The 26,697-nt window shown below is 35.6% G+C and overlaps 1 long non-coding RNA gene across 2 annotated transcripts; it reads left to right on the plus strand.

The window, feature by feature from the left end:
* Window positions 1-26,286, plus strand: LOC112663082 (uncharacterized). Of its 2 annotated transcripts, XR_004818985.2 has the most exons (4): window positions 1-731; window positions 3,593-3,734; window positions 18,213-18,477; window positions 25,788-26,286. It is a non-coding gene; the product is annotated as an uncharacterized LOC112663082 (long non-coding RNA). The 2 variants fall into 2 exon arrangements; XR_003139026.3 differs by lacking the exons at window positions 18,213-18,477; window positions 25,788-26,286 and adding an exon at window positions 13,874-14,163.
* Window positions 26,287-26,697: the final 411 nt, after the last annotated feature.

Genomic DNA, 26,697 nt, shown 5'->3' on the forward strand with positions numbered 1-26,697 from the left:
TGGAAGGGAATCTGGTCTTTGGAGAACTAAAAGGAGAATAATTTAGCCAGTTACATAGGCCCATCGTATTTTTTCCCTATGATTTAACTAACTTCATCTTTAATACACAGGTTAGAAAACCAGGCTAATTATGAATAAAATGAGAAACACATCTAGACATTTGAACCAGTATCACTACCAAAAGTGGACTTTGTTTTCGTAGGAGGAACCGACTCTAATTCTTAATGGTTAGGATTGATGTTTATACTCAGGAGAAGTATACACTTATACTTGTTAAATTCAGAAGCAAATCTATGGCTCTGAGCATCATTGTTGATCCTGATTATTTAAAAGGACCACGAACCATCTTCATAGTAAATTAGACTGCATAAAAGTTCAGAAAGAGCACAGCGTTAGGAATCAAATTGCCCTGGGGTTGAACAGCTGTTTGCCTTGAGCAAATTATTTAATTTCTCTATCTAGGATTGCTTGTATATGAAACAGGCAATTGAGATATTTCTAACACAGGATAGCTTTAGAGCAAAAAGTGGGATAGTGCATAGATTCTTAAGTCTGTAATAGACTTAAGAATAAATAAATAGTAAATTCTAAGTTAAAACGAGTTTCTTCTACTCCAACATCTTCCACATCCTTTTGTAGTAGATTTTTAACAGAATTGACTGTACTTTTATTTACAAATTTGCCACAATTTTAAAAGGCTGGGCCAGGTTCTTCTTTTCATAGGCAGAGAGGTGAGTATTTTTTGAAAGGCGAACTAGTCCAAATCTTGCCTCAGTCATTTCTGGCCTGGGTGAAGTAGAAGAATGGGATACTGGTTGCTAAGGGGAGAATGTAATAGTTTGCAGTGGTCAGGGAGTGGAGTCTGGAGCAACTCATTTTTCTAGGGAGAGTTATACACATGGTCTTTTACAACTTCAGTTTGTCACCAATGCATAATTCATTATCATGGGATTAAAACAAATGACTCAAATAAGTTATGTCTAGCAGAAAAATCTGTTGCATGAAGCGAATTAAATTACTTATGAAAATTAAGTGTTTACCTTCAAATACCATTATTCCTCTTATTCTCCTTACTATTAACATATGCAAAGAAAGCAAAAGTTAACCATAAAGGGATACTATTTCATGCTTCTGACTTTCATGAAGTATATTCTTTGGTAAACAAAAGATGAAGAGCTTCATTTTATTATCAATATTTGCAAGATTAGGGTCAACTGGGCGCCTGAGTGTTGAGCATCTGCCTTCAGCTCAGGGCATGATCCCAGGATCCAGGATCAAGTCCCACATCAGGCTCCTTGCACGAAGCCTGCTTCTTCCTCTGCCTATGTCTCTGCCTCGCTCTCTCTCTATGTCTCTCATGAATAAATAAAATCTTTAAAAAATATATTTGCCAGAGTAATACTAATTTACCAGAAAAATACAATTTTCTTTCTTTCTTTCTTTCTTTCTTTCTTTCTTTCTTTCTTTCTTTCTTTCAGGGAGGGGCGTAGAGGGAGAGAATCCCAAGTAGGTTTCATGCCCAGCCTAGAGCCCTGGAACCCAAGATGGGGCTTGATCTCAGGACCTTGACCTGAGCCAAAATCAAGAGTCAGTTACTTAACCACCCAATTACCCCAATACCATTTTCTTTTAAAACTGTGATCCTTATATTCTAACCTTCAAAATGAAAACTTTTAAATTGAATATAGGAAATGACCAGTCACCACATTCCTTGGGTAAACCATTGATAATGCTCATGTAATCTGTAAAGATCCACACATCTGGTTCAGTTTGAACTACACCTTGATTTTACTTGTAAAGGCCTAAAAAACACCTTGGCAAGAATTTTGTTTCCAATTCTGAGCAACTGAAAATGAATTTCACTTCTCAGCAGAATTTGTACTGTGGACTCAGCAGGAGTATTAACCTTCCATTTTTTAAAAGAAAACAATCAATATCCATAACACATAGGGAGAATGGGTCATTCTCCCATCTGTTCGGGCATTTTACATGAGAAATAACATCAGGGCTCAGATAAAGAAAAACTTGTACCCATTTCTACCTTTCTACCCCTTCTACCCTTTGTCAATGGCCAGATTTATGGGACCTCCAGATTCCATTAAACACTCAAAGCAGGAGAGAATGGTGAGAAAACATCTCTTCTAAGTTTTACTTTGGTTTCTATTTATTTCTATAATTGTGGAAGATACTCTTTTGAATGATCAACTATATTTTCAAAGCAAAGATAAGATGCCAGCTACCCCGGCATCAGTGAACATTTTTTTAAAGATTTTATTTATTTATTCATGAGAGACTTACAGAGAGAGAGGCAGAGACATAGGTAGAGGGAGAAGCAGGCTTCTTGCAAGGAGCCTGATGTGGGACTTGCTGAGCCGAAGACAGATGCTTAACCCCTGAGCCACTCAGGCATCCCACGTCAGAGAACATTTTTAAACTTTGGAAAATGTTGGTGGACTTGAAGGAATGAATTAGTCTGAAAATAGAGTTTAATGAATAGATTAAATTATATAAATTATTTTCAAACTTCAGGATTTTAAAGATTTTAAAGATTTTATGTGTACACATGCCATAAAAGTTATTTTGTGTCTTCATTTGACTGTACATTTGGTTAAAATCCAATCCTCCGGTAAAATAATATTCTAAGATTATCTATCTATCTATCTATCTATCTATCTATCTATCTATGTAAATGCATATATGCCAAATATATATATATGAGGTGCACACACACATATATACTATATATTATACATAATTGGATTTAGCCTTAAAAGTTAATATATACATATTCTATATATAATGTAAAGTTAGGTTTTTGCTTCCAAATTGAAAAAAAATACTACTTTAGAATATATATGTGCACACCTACACATATACATGTATACACACACACACACATATAAGTACACGAAGTTAGTAAGTCAATGTGATTATAGTATTCTCTGAGAATGATTGAATTGTAAATACAATCATTTTCTCTTGGTGTAGTTACTTAAAATCTGAAGTTCTTGAGAGTTTAAATAGAAATACAAAGTCATTTTATTCTACCCTCTCTAAGGAGTCAATTTAGGTACAGCAAGTACAAATGCCCTATTATTGCAAGTAGTGCATTTAAGTGGAGCTTTGGTAAAAATGTTGGGAGGGTGGGAGGAGAGAAGACACTCAGTGAGCCTCCCACTCTGTGGAGTCTGTCTGCCTGAGTTCATATTCCAGTTCTGGCCCTCACCACTGTGTGACTGGGCAAGTCACTTAAAACTCTGGCTCCAAAATCCCATCAGAAAACTTGAGTAATAATCCTCCAAATTGTGGAAGTCAGTATATAGCATTTACTTAATGCATGAATTATAATGGCATTTTTAAAAAAATGAAAATAAACGAATAGTGTGAAGATGACACAGATGATCTGCATTGTTAACTACAATGGTTACCCAGCAAGGAAGCCTAATAAGGTTTGGGCTTCTATTTCTATGCCCTTCCACCTCACCAAGGCAGGTTAAACCAGGTGGCCTGGTGAACTCTAGTACAAGGGGCTGGAGACCTCAATGTAAACTCTGCTGTTGATTCCCTCTTTCTGGTTGGCTTTTCTCTCTAGGAACTTGTCCTTCAGATGGCTGCTATGGTAAGAGAGGCACCTGGTAACCTACTGCTCTTCAGGATACACTTTCCTCCTGTTTCCTCTCTTCCTGTCCCCTTCAGAACTGTCCTTTTCCTTCAGAAGGACAGTGGGCACCAAGGTGGGTGAAGGCGGAAAGAAGTTAGCATGACCCCTTTTGCTAGAGTCAGTTTTTAGCATAAGAAAAGGAGCTTATGCACTTCACACATGGTCTAGCTTGGTTTACCTAGGAAATCATTGCCCATCAGAGTTTAAGGCCAAAGCAAGTTCTTACTAGTGTATATATATATATATATGTATTAGGATTATATATATATATATATAAAATCCAGGCTTCACTTAGCCTCTGGATACAAACAATATTAATATTAGTATTCAATATCCGAACACTGCTTCCTCAGTAAAGACCCACAAGACTTTAGCCCCAACATAAAGCCACACTCCAAGCAGTGTCTCCCATAGTACCTGGTACAAACCTACCCTCTCCCTGGTTCAGTGCAATTTTGCAGGTTGCTTCCTGCACCATTTGAGTGAAGCATTCCTCTGACGCTGCTGCCCTCCAGGAAAATGCTGTTTCCTGCTGCAACAGCTCTGCAGACTTAGCTGAAATGTGCCATTGTGTTTTATGTACTTTGTAAACTTGGGTATCCTGGACCCAAAATGAAAGTGGTCCTGTCCAGTGTTTCACAAGGCTTTGCTCACAAATGGCCTGAACAGCAGGCACAAAATGGTCACATTCATAACAAACTCAGGAGATGACCAGAATGTTAATCATTAAACATTATCAGTAGGTATCTCTGGATGAAGAGATTTCAGGAATTCCTTTCTTTCTTTTTTTTTTTTTTTTACTTTATACTTAATTTCATTGTTTGGAATATTGTTTCTAATTAGCTTATATCAGTTTTATAATCAGGAAGAAAATATAGCTCTATTCATTGAATAGAGCTGCTCCCTCCCCATTTTTTCTGGGGGAGAGTCAAGTGCTCTTACAAGCCAATTAGAGAAGAGAGGCTTTTCTGCCTTGATTTTATCACCTCCACCTCAGGAACTCGTGTGCAACCCTTCTCCCTTCTTTAGAAAAACAAAAATCCCTAAATGAATCAGGACTGAAAATACACTGAATGCTAGCTAGTATATACTAGCTGAACATAATGTTTATTTGGCAAAGTCCAAAGACAAAATTGAATTGCACACAAGTAGCACTAATTTTAAACTAGGTCTCTGACCTCAGATACATTCATTCAGTCACCTTGTTGCAGAGCTCAATTCCACGAGTGTAATTTCAGTTCATTATTATGGTCTTACTGGACTTCAATCATATAACTGACTGGCTAATTATTTCTAGTTTGGAGTCAACCATAAACTTGGTATGCAGTCTATGTTTCCTTAAATGCTGTCAGGAAAAATGTGGATCAGATGAAGTCTCTGAGTTCAATGACCCATTAATAATGAACTTACTAATTGGGTTGTTCAAGCAGATACAAATCCTCTTATCTTTACTATTACCCTGTATAATTTTTTTTTCATTTATCTATGATGGAAGATTATGAAAACTATCCTAACCACCTTGCTGAATTTATGTTAAATGAACCATTCTAGCAAGCTCTGAGACAAAGGAAAATTAATTTCATTTCTCATAATTTTTGTTCTGAGGATACTAGCTAACCATTATTGGTTACTGTTTTATTTTCTAAGTGTTCTAAAGAATCTGTTCAAGAGTTTAATCAAGAATATCTACAGAGATCAGAAACTGTCTAGTGTTTTTGACATAAACTTAAAGTTTTTTTATATTTTGAAATAAATAATTTCAAAAAATTGAAACTTATTCGAAATCACAAACCTATTTGCCTAGCTTCACTCTCCTGATATCTCTTCGTTCATATGATTTATAAAAAATAAATATTTATTAAAGCAATCATAATCACAACTTAGGTTGAAATACCTGAGTATTTGGACTTGGAGACTTGAATTTATTTTGAACATTAAGGAGAGATTATAAAGGAGACATCCATCTATCTATCTATTGCTTCAAGTTTCATTCAATCTTGTTCATTACATAATTTTTATTTAAAGATGATTCTTTTGGAATGAGTGTGCCCCTAATCTTTTCAGACCCTGATGCAAGATTACAGTTGAAGGTCTAAAATACCACACATGACTCAGCACCTAGGTGTAAAACGGAGCTGACACATTGTTAAAGTACTATACTAATCCTGCTACCTTCACAAATACACCTTTAAAACATTATCCTGAAAAACCAATTTGCAATTTAAACCAATTTAGCAATTTAGAATTGCCAGACCTCTCAGAGTTGTATGCCTTCTTCCCACGTTCAGATCTCTCTACACCAGACAGCTGGCACTAAACACCTCAATCCATACATGAGAGATCTGTCCACACTTTCTCCCACTGCAAGCAGTCATTCCAGGGAAACTGAACCCAGGGAAGAGGGCTGAACAAGTCCTCAATTGCTTGGGACCATTTTAGAAATTTTGGAGCGTGAGTAGAAGAGAGGGCATGGCTTCTGTCTATGGGGTCACATGGAATCCTGGCTCAGTGCAGAGAGGCCTCTCTTGTCCGGGTCTACAGACCATACCATCTTTGCAGTTGAAGAATGCATCTTCTCTTTGGTATATATTAATTTGGATCTTTGATTCTTTTATTGTGGTTGATGATTTTCCCCAAAACCTAGCTGGAAAGATCTTTCCTTTAGAATTGTACCTAATGCTTATTCTGGGCTTTTTTCCTTGAACATTCTTTTTCTTTCTTTCTTTCTTTCTTTCTTTCTTTCTTTCTTTCTTTCTTTCTTTCTTTCTTTTTTGTTTTTTCTTAAACATTTATTTACTTATTTGAGAGAGAGAGAGAGGACCTGAACAGGAGAGGGGCAGAGGGAAAGAATCTCAAGCAGACTCCCTGTTGAGTTCAGAGCCTGACCTGGGGCTCAATCTCACTACACTGAGATCACAACCTGAGCCAAAACCAAAAGTTAGATGCTTAACAGACTGAGTCACCCAGGTACTCCTGCCTTGAAGATTCTTTTTTTTTTTTTTTTGCCTTGAAGATTCTTATAGATTTGAGAACCTCTTCTGCATTCACCCATCATTGTATATTTATATTTCAATATTTATATATGATTTCCCTCCTATCACCACACACACAGATAGACACAACTACCATATACTGTTTTTCAGAATACTTGGTGCACAGTAGATTAATATTCAAGCATCTGGCTTCTAATCCTCGACCTACTAGTCACCAGCCATATCATTGCAGGATCTCTGGATACATTTATTGTTTGATATTCAAAAAAAAAAAAAGTAATGATAATTGCCATGCTATCTTCACAAGTTTGTTTTAAGGATAAAATAAAAAATATATGGGAAAGTAATCTTTGAAAACCACAAAATGTCACATAAATGAATGGAATTGTGGCTACTACTACAAACTCGTCTCAGTAATTATGAAGTATTGCTCTTCAATACCACTCACTCACTCCACATTCACCTAATATTGAAGGTGAATAATTTGAAGGTGAATATTGAATAATTTGTCATTTTATTGCAAAACTGACCTGTGTTTATTCTTAGAATGTATGGATACTGTTAACTATTATCAACAGAAATATTGAGCTAACAGTAAGTTCTCTTCTTTATTGGCTCATTTATTAATATGCCATACAAATTAAAATAAAACAGATGCACATAAAACAAAAATTCACATATAAAAGAACAGAAAAGGACAGACATATATTTATGAATGAGGAACCCCCACTGTGTCATCTCCATAGCATAGGTCTCTAGGATTCTACTCTGATTTCTCTTTTGCTGTATTTATCATTACTATTTATACTAAGTAATTATTTAAGCTGGTTTTAATTTCTCTACTCATATTTGTAGCTACTAGTTTGGCAAAAATTTTCTAAGTGTCCAAGGTGGTTTTGGTTATGGATTTCCTAACAGTACTTAACTTTTACTATGCCTGAAGGACTAGTGAAGTTAGTCCAGGAAAGTTTTCTCAGTTCCTTCTTGTATTGGGTGACCTATATTTATGAATGAGGAGCCTCCACTGTGTCATCTCCATAGCAACAGGGCAAAATATCTTTATCTTCTCATTTCATTCATGAGTCTTCTGTCCTTACCAGGAATAAATCATGCTATCTCAGGCACAGAGTTCATGTGATGCTCTTAACTGAGGCTGATCTAAAAATGTATTAAAGGAATTAATAATACTCAGTGTTTACATAATCGCTTAATTCAGGTGTCAGTTTTGCTATGACCCATTACTGTCTGGGACTAATAGGACTATTTTGCTAAGAAATCACCCACACTATCCTCTTTATGTCACAAAGTTTCCACAAAAGGTTAACAATACTTTACGAAAAGGTGCCTAGATTAAGAGCTAATTTAACATGTTAAAATAAAAGACAGAAAGGCAAAAATTGGATGAGACTTCATTTTAAATCACTATTAACTTTCTTGGTCAGTTTAACAATGCTAGAAGAAACAAACCTATTATAAAGTTCTTGAAATCTGAGGTATTTGAACTCTTAACCCAATCAAACATTAGACAAGAGATATTAAAATTGTAATAACATGGATGGACCTAGAGGGTATTATGCTAACTGAAATAAGTCAGAGAAAGACAGATGCCATACAATTTCACTTATATGTGGAATCTATAAAACAAAAGAACAAACAGCAGAAACAGGCCTATACATACAGGGAACAAACTGATGGTTGCCGGACAGGAGGAGGTGGAGATGGGCAAAATGGGTGAAGGGGAGTGGGAGATACAGGCTTCGAGTTATGGAATGAGTAAGCCATAACAATGAAAGGTACAGCACAGGGAATACAGTCAATGGTAATGTAGTAGTGTTGTATACGGTGACAGATGGTAGCTATGCTTATGGCGAGCACAGCTAACATACAGACTTATCAAATCACCACGCTGCACACCTGAAACTAATGTAACACTGTGTGTCAACTATATTTCAATTAAAAACAAAACCAAAAACAAAACCTCCAAAACAGACAAGAGATTTTTTTTTAAAGATTTCATCTATTTGTTCATGAGAGACACAGAGAGAGAGAAGCAGAGACACGGGCAGAGGGAGAAGCAGGCTCCATGCAGGGAGCCTGATGTGGAACTCGATCCTGGGACTCCAGGACCACGCCCTGAGCCAAAGGCAGCGCCAAACCACTGAGCCACCCAGGCTGCCCACAAGAGATCTTTATATGGATCCAAATAAACTTGTATAGAAGTGGTTATAGAAAATTTAATTAATTATCACTAACTCAGAATATGATAGCAGTGCTTCCTATTTACCCTGTTCCCATAGGATTTTTGTTGTCCATGATAATAGGTATAAAAAGAAGCAGAACAAATGGGACACTTGGGATGCCATGGAGGGAAGTCATCTCTGTCCCCCAAATTCTATAAAACACTCTTGCTAGATGCCTGCCTAAGCTGTGGACTTGGATCAAAAATGAATATGGGATCCACTGGCTATACTGCAGGTCATTTTCTGAGCAGATAGAGGTTGAAGAGTCATTTTATGTAAAGCATTTCACTAAGAACACCCTTAAGGAAATGCTCAGGGTTAAGTGTTTCTCTTTGCCCACTTTTATCTTTAAAGAAAAATGTATCCTTTGTGCTCTGTTTTAATTTTTCCCACTTCTAAGGCAGAGCAGAATTTGGAGTACTCCTACTTTTCACAAACACTGAATTGGATTTTTGATCCTTAGAAGATGTGAGCATTTATGTAGGAAATTAGGTGCAGAGAAGACTAGTGTTTGATTTGATGAAGAGCTAAAAAAGGGTAAAAGTTAAGCTTTTGGTATAATCATGTTGAATATACGTTCCTGATAGTTTTTAATTACACAATGTATTTTTGCCTGAATAATTTCCAGTTGGAATTGTCTTATGGATGTGATACTGCTAACTAAACCTTACCAGCTTTTGATAGTATATGCTTTGGACAAGATTAGTAAAATACCGCCTTATAGATAAAAGGTTTATTACCCTGGGGTGCCCGGGTGGCTCAGTTGGTTAAATATCTGTTTCTTGGTTTCTGCTTAGGTCATGACTCACAGTTGTGGGATCGAGCCCCACATCAGGCTCTGCCCTGGGTGTGGAGCTTGCTTGTGATTCTCTTCTTCCCCCACCCTCTCTCTCTCTCTCAAAGAAAAGGCTTATTACCCTTATAACATTTTTTTAAGGTGCCCAAGAGAATATCTGAATTGTTTAATGTAGTTTTATACATGGCTCCCAAATGAAGATACCTCATAATTTCACATACACACACACACACCATTTTAGAGCATTGATGAAATATTATGTTAATCATTCATACACTAGGAATTGAAAATTAATTGTGCATTTTAAATATATATTGCCAAACTAGATTGGCATCCAAATGAGTGCTTAGATCATTGGTCTTATAAGAACCCATTCCTCTGGTGAATGGGTTAAACCGGTGCTGTCAGATTGAATAGAATTAGCCTTGCTGATATGCAAAGAATTGCTCTGTCAGGAAATGTCACTGTCATTGAGTGCTGTTCCTTGCCTGCATTGAATTTTCTGTCTGGCTCAGAAAATTTTAATAACAGGTTGGAATTCACATGTAAAATTTTAACCAATTTTCATAAAAATACCTTATTTCATTTTCATTTTGCTCATATAATTTTTGGTTGTCATAAAATAGGATACTAAACACATCTTATTTCCTTAACTTTCATTGCCTTTTGTCCTTTGAAGATAGACACTTATGGTTTATTTTTTCCCTTAGTACTTCTCAAATTTTAATGTAAGTTTAAATTTCATTGAAAAGAAGAGAGAGAGAGAGAGAGAGAGAGAGAGAGAGCAGTGAGATGCAAAAAGCTAAGGAAAAACATGTGAGCAAATTTACCTCCTCCACGTTTTGAAGGGGACTTTTTGAATCTTAGGTGTTCCAAGGACATAAAATCAGTGCTCGAATTTCAAATATTTCTTTTAATCAATAAAAATCTTGGTTTAAATCCTGCTATTAATCAGGGCCAATGCAGTTAAGAGAGCCAGGATGCTTTCATTACACAACTTACTTGAATATAAATTCTGGAATCTGTCTCTAGTGTATTAAAAATCCTTGGTAGGAAACTCAAAGTCTTGAGGGCAGAGTTTTATTTTAATCTTTTTAAAAAGGATTTTATTTATTTATTCATGAGCGATACAGAGAGAGAGGCAGAGACATAGGCAGAGGGAAAAGCAGACTCCATGCAGGGAGCCCGATGTGGGACTTTCCCTGAGTCAAAGACAGGCGCTCAACTGCTGAGCCACCCAGGCATCCCTGTTTTAATCTTCTTAAGTTGCAGTATATCATTTTGGGAAAAAAAAAAGAGATATGATGTAGGATTTAAAAAAAAATCAGTTCTATAGAGTAGAAAAAGAGGACATTTCCTCTATTCGGCTCGTGATGCCAAAATTAAGGACTCCTAATAAGCAACAATGTAAGATAAACAAGGTTTTATCAAGACCCTCAGCCAATGAGACCCTAACAAATCTGACAAAAAGCATATAGTCAGAATTGAAATTCAAATTGTAAAATATTGACCGATACAAACAGAAAGGGGCGGTTGCTGATAGTTGGTTGTTCAAGAAGGAATCAGTATTATTTGTAGTGTTATATGCTTATAAAGTAATGCAAAAGAATGGATAACAAATAAAGGGTCTTGAAATATTACAGAAGAAGAGAAATTTATTTATTTATTTATTTATTTATTTATTTATTTATTTTTTAGAAGAGAAATTTAATGCAAGGTTTCACTGAGACTTAGAGGGATATGATTGAACGGAATACAGCAACAGGAAGGTATCTTGTTCAAAGGAAAGTGTTCTAATTGATAGGAGATATGAAGAAATGTCCAAGACTATGAGGTTACAGCTGGGAATATAGAAGTGACATCACTGTAGGGACAAAGAATTGAATATTTTAAAAAATTTTAGAAGGCAATTTGTCCAACTGTATTTCAAATCTTTCATACTACAGAGGGTAGACTAAACCGCAGAGAAATTCAAGCTTTCCTCTAACAAAAACTATTATATTCAGGACAAATTATGGTAATAACTTCACAAAGATCACAAAGCTTCACAAAATAGCAATATCCACTAGTGAGGATCAAGAGTGAGAAAGGCGACAGACTATTTAGCTATTTTCTAGAAAACATGTAATCTGACATATTCCTACTTTACTGTTCTGAAAATTTTGTTTCATGGAAGAGAAAGAGTATAATCAGGAATACTGGTGCTTACAAGCTAATTTTGACTAAGGAAATAAGTGAACTGGTAATTTGACTGGAATCCAGAATTCCTTAGTACAGAACATTATTATAGACTCCAAGAAAATAGGGTACTTTGTTACATGCAATTGTACTACACACTGACTACTTTAGAAACATCTTCATCTATCTTTAACTGGAACATTGTTAGATACATTATCACGTTATCTCCTCAGATATTCAGCTGCCTAATGGAGTGTGCAGAAAACCTGGATAGGGGAGCAGACTATATAACTTGACATCTAACAGAGATATTTTCAGAGTGAATAGGTATACTAATTATATGGGCATAATTCAGCCTGTCCTAGCAAATCCAGAGATATGGTCCTATACTTATAGGTAAGCAAGGAAACTTTATTTCTTCTCTTATGCAAAATCAAGAAGACCATTAATTGATTTTCTGTATTTATTTTCCTGCTTATTTTAGCCCCATAATAGCTTGTGGGTCCCAGACTTCTTTCTGGGTCAACCCGTTACTGTCCTTGTACTTATCTGCTTATTGAGGCTGCTGTGAATTCTGAAATTATACTATGTTACTGCTTTAAGATGTTGGACATTTGCAGAAATGAGGTCAAATGATGTCCTTGTCATCTGACATATGGTTGATTAAAGAGTTACTATAAATTTACACCAACTAGCTCTCTAGCTAAAGATAAGTGGAGAACACTCAACATACAATCAGGTGTATGAAAAGGGAATCAAAGTGCATCTACCTACATGACCTATTCTAATCCTTGTTGGGATCTGGAGGAAAAACAAGAGGTTGGGTGAAGGGAGGAGGCAACAAGAGCCTGCTGCATAAGAGAAGAAATTTCCCATAAGATGTGGAGTAAGCAGCATTTTTGAGAAGGATCTACTATAGCCTACAGAAATAGATTTTTGAAAACATATGCGTTGGGCTTTAAATAAATTTAAGCATGACTTCCATGGGGAAAAAGAAAAGCATGGTATGAATAATAAGAGAGTGGTCAAATTGAAAGGAAGTGGTCTGAGAAGATGATGTATTGATACAACAAAAACTACAGAATAACTAAAATTCAGCAGCAGAATTTCAATCTGCATGAGAAGCGTTACAAAGAGATTATATATTGTAGGCATTTCAATGAGTGAGGTAGAGAAACAACAATGGAAAGCAAATTTTGAATACAAATATATAATAATTAAAAATATGAGAAATAGTATAATTAAACATGGATAGTAAGCCTTAAAATAGTCAGAAACAAACTGAGAAATAAATAAAGTAAATAAATAAATAAATAAAGTAAAATAGTTAAAATGGATGTATTATTTACCATGCGCTCTACTAAGTGCTTTGACTCATCTGAAACTCATACAAAAGTATTAGTTGTCACAATACTATTTGTATTTTATAAATGAGGAAGTTGAGGGACAGAGAGGATAGGTAACTAATCAAAGTCACACAGTAAGTGTAAGATCAAGGTTTCCAACTCAGCCTAACTCTATTGATAAATCCAGCTGTGCTCTTCAGTGAAATCCAAGGCTTTCTCAAGCAATGTTTCTAGTCATTTGTGGGTCTTACAATGCAGAATAGAAGAAAGTGTTTAAATAGAAAAGTAGTTCATGACTAAAGAGAGAGAACGAATTATAATGCATCACTGAGCAAGAACTGTATACTATTTAAAAAAAAGAACAGTCAAAGAAAAAAAGAGTACTTGGATATTAAAAATATGACGGTGGACATAAAATATTCAGACAGGAGTTGGAGGATAAGATTGAGCAAATTTCTCTGGATAAGAAAAAAAAGACAAAGAATTAGACAACAGAAGATTTAATTAATTAATTTAATTAAATAGAAAATCAACAGAAGAGGCCAATATCTGACTAATTGGCTTTCTATAAATAAATAAATAAATAAATAAATAAATAAATAAATAAATAAATAAATAAATAAATAAAATTCTCTCTCTCTCTCTCTCACCCCATATAGTTCTTATCTGAAAGATAGAAGATTCTAGATGTTAATGGCTGGTTCCCCACCTAAATGAATAGATATGGAGATGCAAGCAAAATATATCTTCATGAGATTTTTAAATCACCAAGGGTAAAGAAAAGATCCTAAAAGTTTCCAAGTAGGAAACAAATCTTACACAAATGTATAGAAGAAAAACAGCAACGAACTTACATATACTGAAAGCTTAAAGATAATGGAATGATGCCTCCACAGTTTTCAAGAAAAATTATTTTCAACCTCGGATTCTATGCCTAGCCAGATTCAGTCAAATGTAAGACTAGTTTAAATTTTGAAAAGTTTACCTTCCATTTATGATTTCTTATGAGACTGCTGGATAATATATATAAGGGGCGGTGGTAGAAAGAATACTTCTGTCATCTAGCAATATGGTGCTTGAATTTTGAACCATGTGAATCTATTTTTGATTCTTTTTAATTCAAAACAATTTAAAAAGAAATTGCAGTACAGGTGTAATGCTTATAAATATACAGAAAAATACTTGGGAAAAGAGCAAAAATGTCAACAGGCTATTTCTGGGGATGAGGGCTTGGGAGCATCAGTGATCTAGTGCTCTTTGTTATAAGACACTCATTAGGGCCTTTTTGTGTAATATTATTACATATGTTATCATTTATTTTTATTTATTTTTATTTTTTTATGATAGGCACACAGTGAGAGAGAGAGAGGCAGAGACACAGGCAGAGGGAGAAGCAGGCTCCATGCACCGGGAGCCCGATGTGGGATTCGATCCTGGGTCTCCAGGATCGCGCCCTGGGCCAAAGGCAGGTGCCAAACCGCTGCGCCACCCAGGGATCCCCAACATCATAGTTTTTATGAGCTGACTTGACTAAAAACAATTCGTTGATTAAAGCACTTATTGAATAAGGGCTCTAGGGTGGCTAAATCAGTTAAGTGTCTGAGTCTTGATTTTGACTCAGGTCACGATCTCAGGGTTGCAGGATTGATCCCCATATTGGGCTCTATCCTCATCGAGGTGTCTGCTCCAGATTCTCTCTCTCCCCTCTCCCTCTGCCTCTCCCCTCCCTGCTCTTTTTCTCTCTGTCTCACTCTAAAATAAATAAATACAATATTTTAAAAATAAAGGAATTACTGAGTATAACACTCACTTAGCATTTAATATTCCATAAGTTGCATTACAGTTTTATATGTATATATATATCTTACATCCTCTGAATAAGGACTTGATTAGAGTCTCTTCTGAGATTATTATTATTTTAAATATTTTATTTATTTATTCAGGAGAGACACAGAGAGAGAGGGAGAGACACAGGCAGAGGGAGAAGCAGGCTCTCCCTGGGGAGCCTGATGCGGGACTTGATCCCAGAACTCCGGGATCACAACCTGAGCCAGAGGCAGGTGCTCAACCGCTGAGCCACCTAGTCATCCCCTCATCTGAAATTAAATCCCACTAGATATATGACCTATTTTCTTACCTCTTTGAGCCTTTTCCCCCATTAAACTGTAAATAATAGTATCCACCCTACAAAGTCATTGTGAAGATTAAATGAGATCATTTGAAGTAAAGATCTTAGCACGTTATATTTACTACGTAGAAATGTTCGATACATATTCCTTTTTGTCTCATTTAGGGCCAGTTTCATAGGTGTACATGACTTGTATAGCCACAAAGGGCCCCTAACACTCAGAAGGGCCTCATGCTTGGTTTTATGGTTTGCTGCTGGTGTCTTGAATTTCTTATTAATTTTTGAATAAGGAGTCTTGCATTTTCATTTTGTACTGAGCCCCATAAATTATAAAACTGGGTTCACTCAAGTAAGTTGTAAGTCCTTTTTGAAGTATGTATAGTTGACTTTATACCCCTAATATGTTTCTTCAGTTCTCCCAGTTTTTGGCTGTGGATTCACATTTATTGAAATAATATTAGTGGTTTATTTAAGAAACAGTTTCATTGGTAGATAAAGAAGACCTGCCTGGGAGCCATATGCAATTATTTCATGCCTCAGTATCCAAGTGACTTTACTTACTAGCAAAAACAAAAGTTAAATGAAGATAATCTTATGAATTAATTTCATCACAGTGCTTATGCATTTTCTAAAATAATATCAAGATTTTAATAAAAAGCCGTATCTTCTTCAAGGAGCAAAAACTCTTTATAAAGTTCATCTTTGAGGTGTATATTCCTGTAAATTCAAGAAGAATTATTGTCGACATTTGGGGTTATGTTTGCTGAGATGTATAAAGGGGCCCTTCACTGCCTGCCAGATTGTGCTTATAATAAAGCAGTAGGGTTTTAAAAAGCCTAGGCCTCTGGGAAGCCCTACTGGTGCTCATTTGCTAGAAATACCCAGTTATTGGTTCCTGATAAGTTATTCTGGCTCCCACTGAGTTCTGTATGGGGGTGGGGGTGGGGCACAGGACCCATGGCAGCAGTAATGCAGAGTGATGACATAAAGACTATACTGGGAATACATACTGATCAGGGTAGTGGAGTCCCAGAGAGGCTTAATGGGAATTTTACATATCTGGTATGGTATGCATATCTTACCAGATTCAGAGCTTCTTCTTGGATTCTAAAAACATAATCTTCGTTGTTCTGGTTGGGCATATATTACAGGTCTAGAATGTGTTCTTTGGTTGCACTTAATCAGAGACTCAGAATCTTGAATAAGAAAATCTGTCTAAAATGAAGAAATCAATATGAATTCTATTCCTATTGGAATGTTGCTCTCTAAAGTGGGTAAACTCACTGGCCAGTGGGCAGGATGCTCAGGATGGGCTAATTCAAAGCTCTAAAGGGTCTTATACTACCGATCTGGAGGCTTTATATTAGATACTATACTGAGGTTAGGCATGACAATGCCTCAAGCCATTTATCTCATATGAACTTTTAGTGGGACACCAAGGTCATTTTGCAAAGAGAATGGACCAGTGTTAGAACCAGTACTCATTTGTAACAGTCAGCTCAGAGGGTATCCAGGCATCCCTAAATGCAGGGAATCTGGTGTATGTGTGTGCACGTGCGTGTGTGTGTGTATGTGCGCGTGTGTGTATTTTGTATGAAATATATTTACACTTTTCTATGTATACAAATATACACATACTTCAAAATTTAAATTTACCATAACATATATACTTTTTTAAACCAGCTACCTTCCTTCTAGTTGTCGAGTAAAACTAAATTAAATCAGCATTCTTCACCATCTGCCGGGTATAAATCACTACTTGCTCTAGAAGAAAAGCTAGTTCTCAGCTCAGCACATAAAACCTTTACCAAAACATATTTCAGCTCTTTGGCATCATGGCTGAAGGACAGACTGTGCTTGCTGATCCCCTACCAAATGATTTGACTCCAGTTGATTGATTCTGTTTAAGGGTAACAAACCAATCCACCGCTGTAGAACAGCAAAAATACAATTGCCTGAAATCTCCTAAGACAGCTTCTCCTGAGATGTGAATATAAAGGAGCAGCAGTCCATGCATTTGCATCAACAAACTGCCCAAAGCAATTCTGCATCATACCCTTGTACATCCCCTGCAGATGTATTTTACTCCACCTTAGAATATGAACAAGTTAATTTACATATTAATGAGAAACAACTGAAACTATGCAATTAGGCAGGTGAGGCTCCAGTTAGGGGGACAAATATTTTAAATACTGTTAAGTGGAAATCCAGAACAATCTAAATAGACTTTGTATTCTTTTTCTTCTTTGACCTGGGCTGCATTAATGAGAAATTAATTGATTCTTGACAACTATAATGAGTCTTTATTAACTGCATAATTGGAAAGAAAAATCCATGGATGTAATGAGCATCTTAATTTCTTGGAGCCAATGTGATTGACTGACTCAGTCATGAGAAATCCTCACAATGTGCTATGTACATTTCCCTACAAATACCTAGGTAAGAGTAAACCAATCTAGTTCACGTTTCCTCTATTTCTTTGCCTGCTTGGTAAGAGGAATATATTGTCTGCAGACTGCATCAAGAGTAGAATATACTGGGCTGATGATTCTAGCCTCTTTTATCTGGAACTTTCCGTGTGACTTTTATAATTATATATTTTTTCAGTAATTATTTGTCACTTATCTCCTCTTGGCATCCATTTTCTCATTTGGAAAATGATGAAGATTAACTCTAAATTCCCTTTGAACTCTAAATTATATGTTTCTAATGGCAAATTACATGGTGACTCTGGTATTTTAAGGACCCAATCAGTAATCGCCATCCTGTCATCTAATCCAAAATGAAGTCGCCTTTCAGCAGAGTAAATGCTAGCCAAGTTTTTACACTATTGACCAACTGGAATTTTCTGATGTTCCTCTAATTTACAGTCTACATCAGTTACTCTCAAAATGTGGTTGCTGGATGTAGCTTCAAGTCACCAGAGAATTTTCTAGAAATGGAATTTCTCAGCTCCGTCATGACATACTGAATCAGAAGTTCTGGCAGTGAGGCCCAGCAGTTGATGCTCTAACAAGACTTTCTGGTGATTCTACATGATAAAGTTTTAGATCCATTGACATACAAAAATATTTTCTCTGTTTCACATCTTTAATTCATTTGGTGGAAAAATACTTTGTGAATGGCTGTATCACAGTAAGTGGCCATATTCCATGAACAAACTTATCAATTGGTCCTGTATGGGTCTTTGTTCAGATAAACATTCTTCTTCCTCCACCTCCCATCCCTGGCTTGGTTTCTTATTTCCTCTTTGAAATATAGTTATGTTTTATCAATTGAACTTACTCACAAAAATGTAAGTGACAGTTATAGAGCACTTTAGAATTTCACATCACTTCTCATAGGTAGTATCTTATTATCACCATCACTTCATAGATAATGGAGTCTCAAGGAAGTTTAATGATTTTACAAGGTTACATGGCCAATAAATGCAAAAAAATGAGATATAAAATCATGATTGAAACACACTGCATTTAGTTTTCAATCAAATTTCCAACCAAATAATAGGAAGAAAAAAAGAATAGCTAGACAATTAAAAAAAAAAAAACTTTCGTCCTTAAAACAGGAAAAAAATGAGCCTGGGATTAAGAAATAGCATTTCCTAAGGGAAAAAATAATCAATCTTGATATTCACATACCTTTTATTAAAACCTATGTCTACATTTATAAAGATGACTGATGGGAGCACAACTCAAGAAACTCATTTCATTCACAAGTCATCACACAAATGCAAATTTTCTCAAAATCTCCATAAAATCAAATTAAATTTAAGATTTAAAAAAACAATCTGATGAAAGATGATTAGGATATCAACATGTAAACTAAGAAAATAAATAATAAATAAATAAATAAATAAATAAATAAATAAATAAATCAACTGGCATATTTTAGAAAATATTCTGAACTCAAATGTCCAAAATGAGAATAGAAAGAAAATATGCTAGAAAGAGGTGACACATTAGACTTAATCTCTGTATTACTATTTAAGTCAATTTATCTTTCACTATTTACCCTACTATTTAGCAATTTTAACTCAAGTGACAAATCTCCAAAATTTTGAAATAGAGATCTTATGTGAATAGAAAACATCCTATGTTCCCTCCAATTTTCCAAGATTTTTTTCTCTCAACCAAACTTTTTAAGATTTCAAACTTGTAATATTGAAGGACTCAAAATAGGACACGTATTAACAGAAGTTGTTTTACAAAACATTTATACAGACTCTTAAAAAAGAAAAGTGTCTGTACTCAGTGCAGAAGACAGCAGTGCTATAAATTAACCCCAAGGCCCACATCTCATGATTCACTTGACAGTTTATCAGTTCTAGGAAATGTATGCAGGCAATTTAGATGAAAGATGAAGGCAAAGGCTCCAAGGGCCTGCTGTTCAACTCAAAGCACTATTTGTGCTAAATGTCTTCATATTCCAAAGGTTGAAGGAATTTGGTCAACTCTATTCACTTGGTTTCATTAACAGAAACAGCAATATGGAAATCTCTGTATTACCGAGTTAAAGGTTAATAGTTTTGTTGAAAAAAGGTGTTCAAATTAAACAAATTATTTCATTTGAATCAAATGAAATGAAGTAACTTTATAACCCTCCTAAAATACTTATGTATAATGAATTAGGAGTAAACATACTGAATTATATGAGTATTTGGCATTTGAAGGATTTTTCAATCGTCATATGTTTTAAGCTAAAGAAGAAAAATGATGCATTTCAACTCAGATTGGTAGGTTTCAATTAGAATTAACTTCTCAAAATGAAGTTTAGAATAAAATTACTTATTAATCTCTATGACAAATCGAGTTAATTTAAATTGATAAAGCCATTTCTCGATTCTTCTGCACTCTGTATAATGGCCAAGCAATTGGTCCCTAGACACAGAAAGGATCCCAAACTTGAAATGATAGAAGGAACATATATACTCATTAAGAATAATGCATCCAAATAGAGTTCAAAAGTAGTCAAATTCTACCTTGCAAAATGGCATTTCCAAAACCATTTACACTTAAAAAAGGAAGAAAGGGTAAAATAAAATATCAGAAAATAAATTCTAGCATATGCCTTACCTGGGTACAGAGGCAGACTGTTCGGATGTTTCCAGAACTTAGTATTTAGAACTAATCTTCCTAGATATTTATTGATGATAATGCTCAAAAGACTTCTAGTACATAGTCTTCCACTTGACTATTAATATATTTATTCTTGAATTGCTTGCCAAATGTATGATTCTTTAAAAAATTATATAGACTTGTCTTCTGTAAATCCTTATTTCTGATGTACAAATCTCAAAGTTAAAACACTCCTGAATAGAGAATGCAGTTTGTAGGGGAGGGGTGGGGAGAAGCAGGAAGATGACGTTGGGAAGTATACAAGTATTTCCTATAGTATTGGCAATTTTCTAGTTATTTATATTGGCAGAGAGTTTGCTGCTTATTTTAACATTATGCTTAATGACTTACATTTACTATATATTGTTTTTTATGTAACAATTGTCACACAGTAAAAATGTTTGAAAAGAAAAAAATCCTGTGCTGCATATCTGCTAGCTGGGCATTTAACTTTTATAAACCTAATCTACTATATAGTCAAAGTATGAATATTTTCCTCATAAAATTTTTGTGTGTTTTATATGACACATATGTAAAGAAGAGGTCCTGCAATCTGACTGAACACTAAAACCACCTGAGAGTTTTGAAAAACACTGATGCTCAGGGTCACAATCCTAGAGGTTTTAATTGAATTGATCTGGGAAGGAGCTGGGCCTCAATATTTTAAATCATATTTCCCAGATGATTCTATCATGCAGTCTGTGTTGAGAATTACTGTTCAGCTATTATTAAGAGTGCTTCAACCCATCATACCATGAAATTGTCTATACAATTACCAAAGGGCAAAGGTACTGAGAAATACAGGAGAAAATATGTTTATTAATTTGTTTACTTGCCAAAACAGCTCAGAAATTAGAGGTTTCCATACTGTTCTCACTTAACCCTTCAATGAAAGTAGAGACACAGTTTAAATCTTTTAGTGCATTTGAGAGGGCCTTCTAAAAGTGGTTGTGTCCTACGATCCATTTTTTCAGAGTGGAAGAGGCCACAACCTTTTAGCTTATTTTAAATGAATCCCTTTGCTTTTGTGTTACTTTGTGCACCTAACTTAGTGAAACTCTTGAATTAATCTCCATTTCCACCAAATTCTGTTATAGCCACACAAGTTCAAAACACCACCATGTCTAAATGAGACTGTTACAAGTGCTTCCCTGTGTGGCCTTCATGCTGGCACTCATGTCTAACCTCTAGTTCATACTCCTGGTACCTGTCAGGGATCTCTTAAAAACACACAGCAGATTTTCTCGTTCCTCTCCTCAAAACTCTCTTTTGATGTTTTCTTATCACCTTCAGATATAAATCCAGAGTTTATCCCTACAAGGGTTTTTGAGCAAGTGCCTGGTTTCCTCTACATCTAATTCATATGCTTCTTCCTATCCTCTACTCCACCCCAGCCTCTCTGATCCCTTTCCTAATCCTTGAACAAACACATTGCACACTCTCCTTAGATCCTTCACACTCGTTCTGCCCTCTGCCTAGAACATCTATTCCAAATGGTTTGTCTTTCCCTCCCCTTCATTTGAATATCTACTCAAATGTCATCTCTCCAAAGACCTTCCTGATCACCCTACCTAAGATTATAACTTGATTCCACAACTATTGTCACTCTTCATCCATTTATTCAACTCTATTTCCCTTTATAGAACTTAATCACGTTAATTATGTCACATATTTATTTTTTTATTGTATCTTTTCTCCATAGAGTTTGTGGTATGTGAGAGGATGAACTTTGACTCTTTGGTTTGTGACTGTATCCTCAGCATACAAACACAGACAAATACAGAGTAGGAACCCAATAAATAATTGCTGGATGGATAAATACATATGTAGTCAGAATGAGCTGTCTCCAAGTCCTGTGACTCCCAGAAAATTCTAGAGTTCTTTTGGTTCATTGATTAAAACAGCAAGACCAATTAGCTTCACAACAGATGGTAAACCTAAAACCAAGCAGCCATCTTGCTAATTCTGGCATCTGTCACAAGATGCATTATGCAGGAGTGTGCATAGATTAGCTAAGATTCAGCAGCATTATAGGAAGCACACCTCAAACCCTAGTCATTCCACCATATATATTTTGATGAACCCTAAAGGAGGCCACCTTTTAATATTCATAAATCCAAGGGGCATGGATTATATCAATTTTAATTCTGTTCTGTTAGCGATTTGAAAGAAAAAAATGCACCTTCTATTATAATATGTAAGTTGAAAAATTCGGATCAATATAATATAATTTGGCTATGTTTTTCCTATTAAGTTTACCATTTGCAAATCAAACAATATTATAGGTGGTTCAACACACTGTGTAGTGAATGAATGAATACAAGTATGTGACAGGATGCTTTCTAAAGAAGAAAGAGAATACTCTTTTCCTCTTTACAGTACTGAAGATACCTGCTCGGAAGTTTAGAAATAGATGCCACCTAATATTATTATCATCATTGTTAAGAAATAATAATGAAGCTGATGTGTTTTTTTTTTTCTTTCTTTCTTGGCAGTGGCAGAACAAAATATTACCTGTTAGAAATTGTCAAGCAAGCACCCTGGTTATTTCGGTGCACTATGACAAAGACACAGAATATTGCATGTGTTCACCAATTTTGTTTTGTGTCATATAGACATAGCCAGACTCAAATGAAATATACTTTTATTGGAGTAAGAGTGCTCTTATTCACAATACAGGAAATTAAACGATAAGTTCTTGTCAAACAAAAAGCAAGTTGTTTTAAGGAAAAAGAATTTTTCTGACATTTAGTCAAATTTTATTCTTTCAGGAAACAAGCAATTCTTTGACAGAAAAATATGTTATTGCCAGAGGATATGTACTTCTCTGTTAGATTTCACTAGTTTTCTATTTTATCAGCACATAAGGAACAGATGGAAATAAAGCTGATCCAATGAAATAATTTCTTTTACATCCCAGCAATAAGGAAAGCTAAATTTCAATGAAATAATCTAACCAAATTTACCACATGTATGGATATGTAGTTTGGAAACCTTGTAGGAAGTGTAAAACCTAGGAAAAATCATGGAAATTAGTAAAATAATATTTACCTCTTCATTTCGTTTCAGACAACTTTACAGTTGTTATTTGTATTCTTCTCTAAATTCTCATTTTCCCTAAATATGAATGCAACAAGCTATACTGCTTGCTCCAAAAATGATGTTTAGCATTCTTAGAGAGTTTTTCATACTCTGAATAAATTATACTCACTTGGGCTGGGACTTATCATACTATTCTTTAAAAAGGAATATGAAAACTTTAAGATTGCTGGCTGAAAAAAACCTTTTCCAGTGCACTGTATGGGCATGTTTACCTCATGATTCTATATCATTCAGATTTCAAAATATTACAATTTTACAATAAAATTATATGTTGTCAAACTCTCACAGTGTCAAGGTCATCAAAACAAATAAAAAATGATAGCAGCCATTGACATGGGTAGAACTCTTTCAGATGCCAGTGTTGCTGAACTCTTAACACAAGGAAACCACAAGAAAACTGGCAAATCTCACTCAGAGAAGACCAAAAAATTTCTTTGGTCAGTTGCTTGTGTGAAGTATGCAAGCTTTCCTATCATTCTTTAATTAGATAATATGGGTTATACTCTTTAATTAGATAATATGTTAATGATACCAAACGCAGTATCTCAGTTGGATCCCTGCTGGATCCCTGCTGGCAGTTCTCCCAGGCAACCAGCAGATGCAAGTGCTAGGATCCATGCAGTTAAACAGTCAGGGAAGAGTACAGAAAGTGTTGGAGATAATACACAACATATTTAAGTATTTTAGAGTCTGGATCCTGGAGAAGAGCTGTGTCCTGATATATAGGTTCCCAACTTCAGTTCCCCTTAGCCAGATCCCCCAAATCCCCATGGTCACTCCCTTGCCAGCAGACTCGAGGGAAGATATGACAGAGGAAAGAGAGAACGTCTTGACAGATTGCCATTATACAGTGCCTTTTGCAAATTTTACCTAATCATATGGACATGGTGGAGCGCCTGGGTGGCTCAGTTAGTTGAATGTCTGACTTGATTTCAGCTCAGGTCATAGTTTCAGGATTCAGGGACTGAGCCCCAGGTGGGGATTTGTGCTAGTGGCAGCCTGCTTCTCTCTGTCTCTCCCTCAGCCCCGACCCCTGTTCACATTCTCTCTCTCTCTCTCAAATAAATACATAAATCGTTAAACAAACATCTTAACTGATTGCCATTAGAATATCTTTGGCAAATTTTGTACAACCATGATGGGGCTCCTGGGTAGCTCAGTGAGTTAAGCATCTGCCTTGGGCTCAAGTCATGATCCTGGGGTCCTGGGTTGGAGCCTCGCATTGGGCTCCCTGCTCAGTGGGGAGTCTGCTTCTACCTCTGCCACTCCCCACCTTGTGCTCTATCTCTCAAAAATAAATAAATCTATACACAAACAAACAAGAAAATGTGAACACATTGCTAGGCCCCCTTACTCAGGACCCATGCAAGTAGGAGTCCCCAAATCTTAAACTATATTACTTCATAGTACATCTGTCACAATCTGTGAAACACCACGGTAGTAAAAAAATGGAGGAAAAAGTAAAACTTTTTCATACAGAACAATGGAGGAAAAAGTAAAACTAAGGCCATAGCTTTTACTGTTTATGTTACTTCTAAGAATTTGATGCTGTATCTTTAAAATACCACAGACAGACTTTAAAAAAAATATATATAGTTAGTTGAGAGAGCAAAGGCAGGGAAGAGAAGGAGAGAGTTTTAAGCAGACTTCCCACAGTACAGAGCCCAATGTGGGGCTTGATCTCACGACCCTGAGATCAGGGCCTGAGCTGAAACCAAGAGTGGGAGGCTCAACCCACTGTGTCAACCCCAACTGATAGACATTTTTGGCCAAAAACTGTTTAGTCACCTCTCTATATACTACTACCAGAAGCAGAATGTGTGTGAATGTGTGTGAATGGACACAGGAAATTATGTGGTAATTTGCTCTGAACAAATTGTGGAATTAGCTGCACAACTTGAGATATTTAAGACTAATTACTACATATTTAAAGATGTTTAAGGATCCTCTTCTTTATCAGTACTACACAGTGAAATCTACCTATTAGTCACTCATACTCATTAGCCAATAAGGCATTTGATATGTAAACTGGGAGCTGGAGATTTGGGAATCTTACAAAAGATAGCTGAATTAACATGGTTAAATTCTGAAGTTTCAAATATCTTAAGCAGCACCAAATTATTGTCTATATGTTCTTAAAATTTCAAAATACTTGAGGGCTGAACATAAATATATATTCCTATGTGATTTATAAATGTCATTCTGCTTTCTTTTTAATGACATTTCTAGAATCCACTTCATTTGGGTCTATGATAAATGGAATGGCTAATTCAAAGAAGTGTAGAAGAATTCACCACAATTAAGCCAGTGGCTAAATCTTGACTATGTTTTGCTGAGTTCTCAGCCAATGACATAACCATCATCTGACTCTAAAGGAGAAAGACGAAGTCTACACATGGAGAAATATGATTTTGCCAGATGAGCAAAAGATGCTAGAAGCTGCAGATAAAATAGGAAGGAATTTTCAGATGATGAAGAAAGATGAAGGAAGGAAAATCGAGAAAATATGGAACTCAAAATTAGGCTAAGGCTTTAAATTTCTATGAAAATGAGAAATAATACCAGGGTACCGGAAGAATGGGAGAGAACATTTTTCTTTTTTCTCAGGTGGAGATATGGTTAAGGGTAAACTCTGTGCCCTCTGCCACTGTTATGTCATCATAAATTTATAAGTTACTATGTTTCTCTGTAACCTGTGGTTAACACTGCATTTATAGTATGCAAAATAATAAAGCCATTTTTAAACAATCATTGTTCACAAAAGTTCCAAGAGAAAGAATGTACCATAAGACATAAAGAAGATCTTTAATTCTATACAGTTTCCTTGTTTTTCTCTCACTTTTTGAACTACTTACTTTCTTTCTGTGATTCCCTTCTTTTTTTTTTTTTTTTTTTTTTACCCTTTGTATGATAATGATCTTTAAGGCTTCATCTCTGCACGGATTCTCTTCCTTTTCTGTATACTCTCCATAGTAGCCACCCCAACATATCCTGTTACATATGCTGGTGGCTCCCCGAGTTTTATCTCTAGACTTACCAAACCTGAGTTTCAAACACTCATTTGTCACTGGCTACTTCCAGCTAAATACCCCATAAGAACCACATGCTCAGCATTGTATTTATTCTCCCTCCAAACTCC

The sequence above is a fragment of the Canis lupus genome, chromosome 9, assembly GCF_003254725.2.
Source record: "Canis lupus dingo isolate Sandy chromosome 9, ASM325472v2, whole genome shotgun sequence".
NCBI lineage: Eukaryota > Metazoa > Chordata > Mammalia > Carnivora > Canidae > Canis > Canis lupus.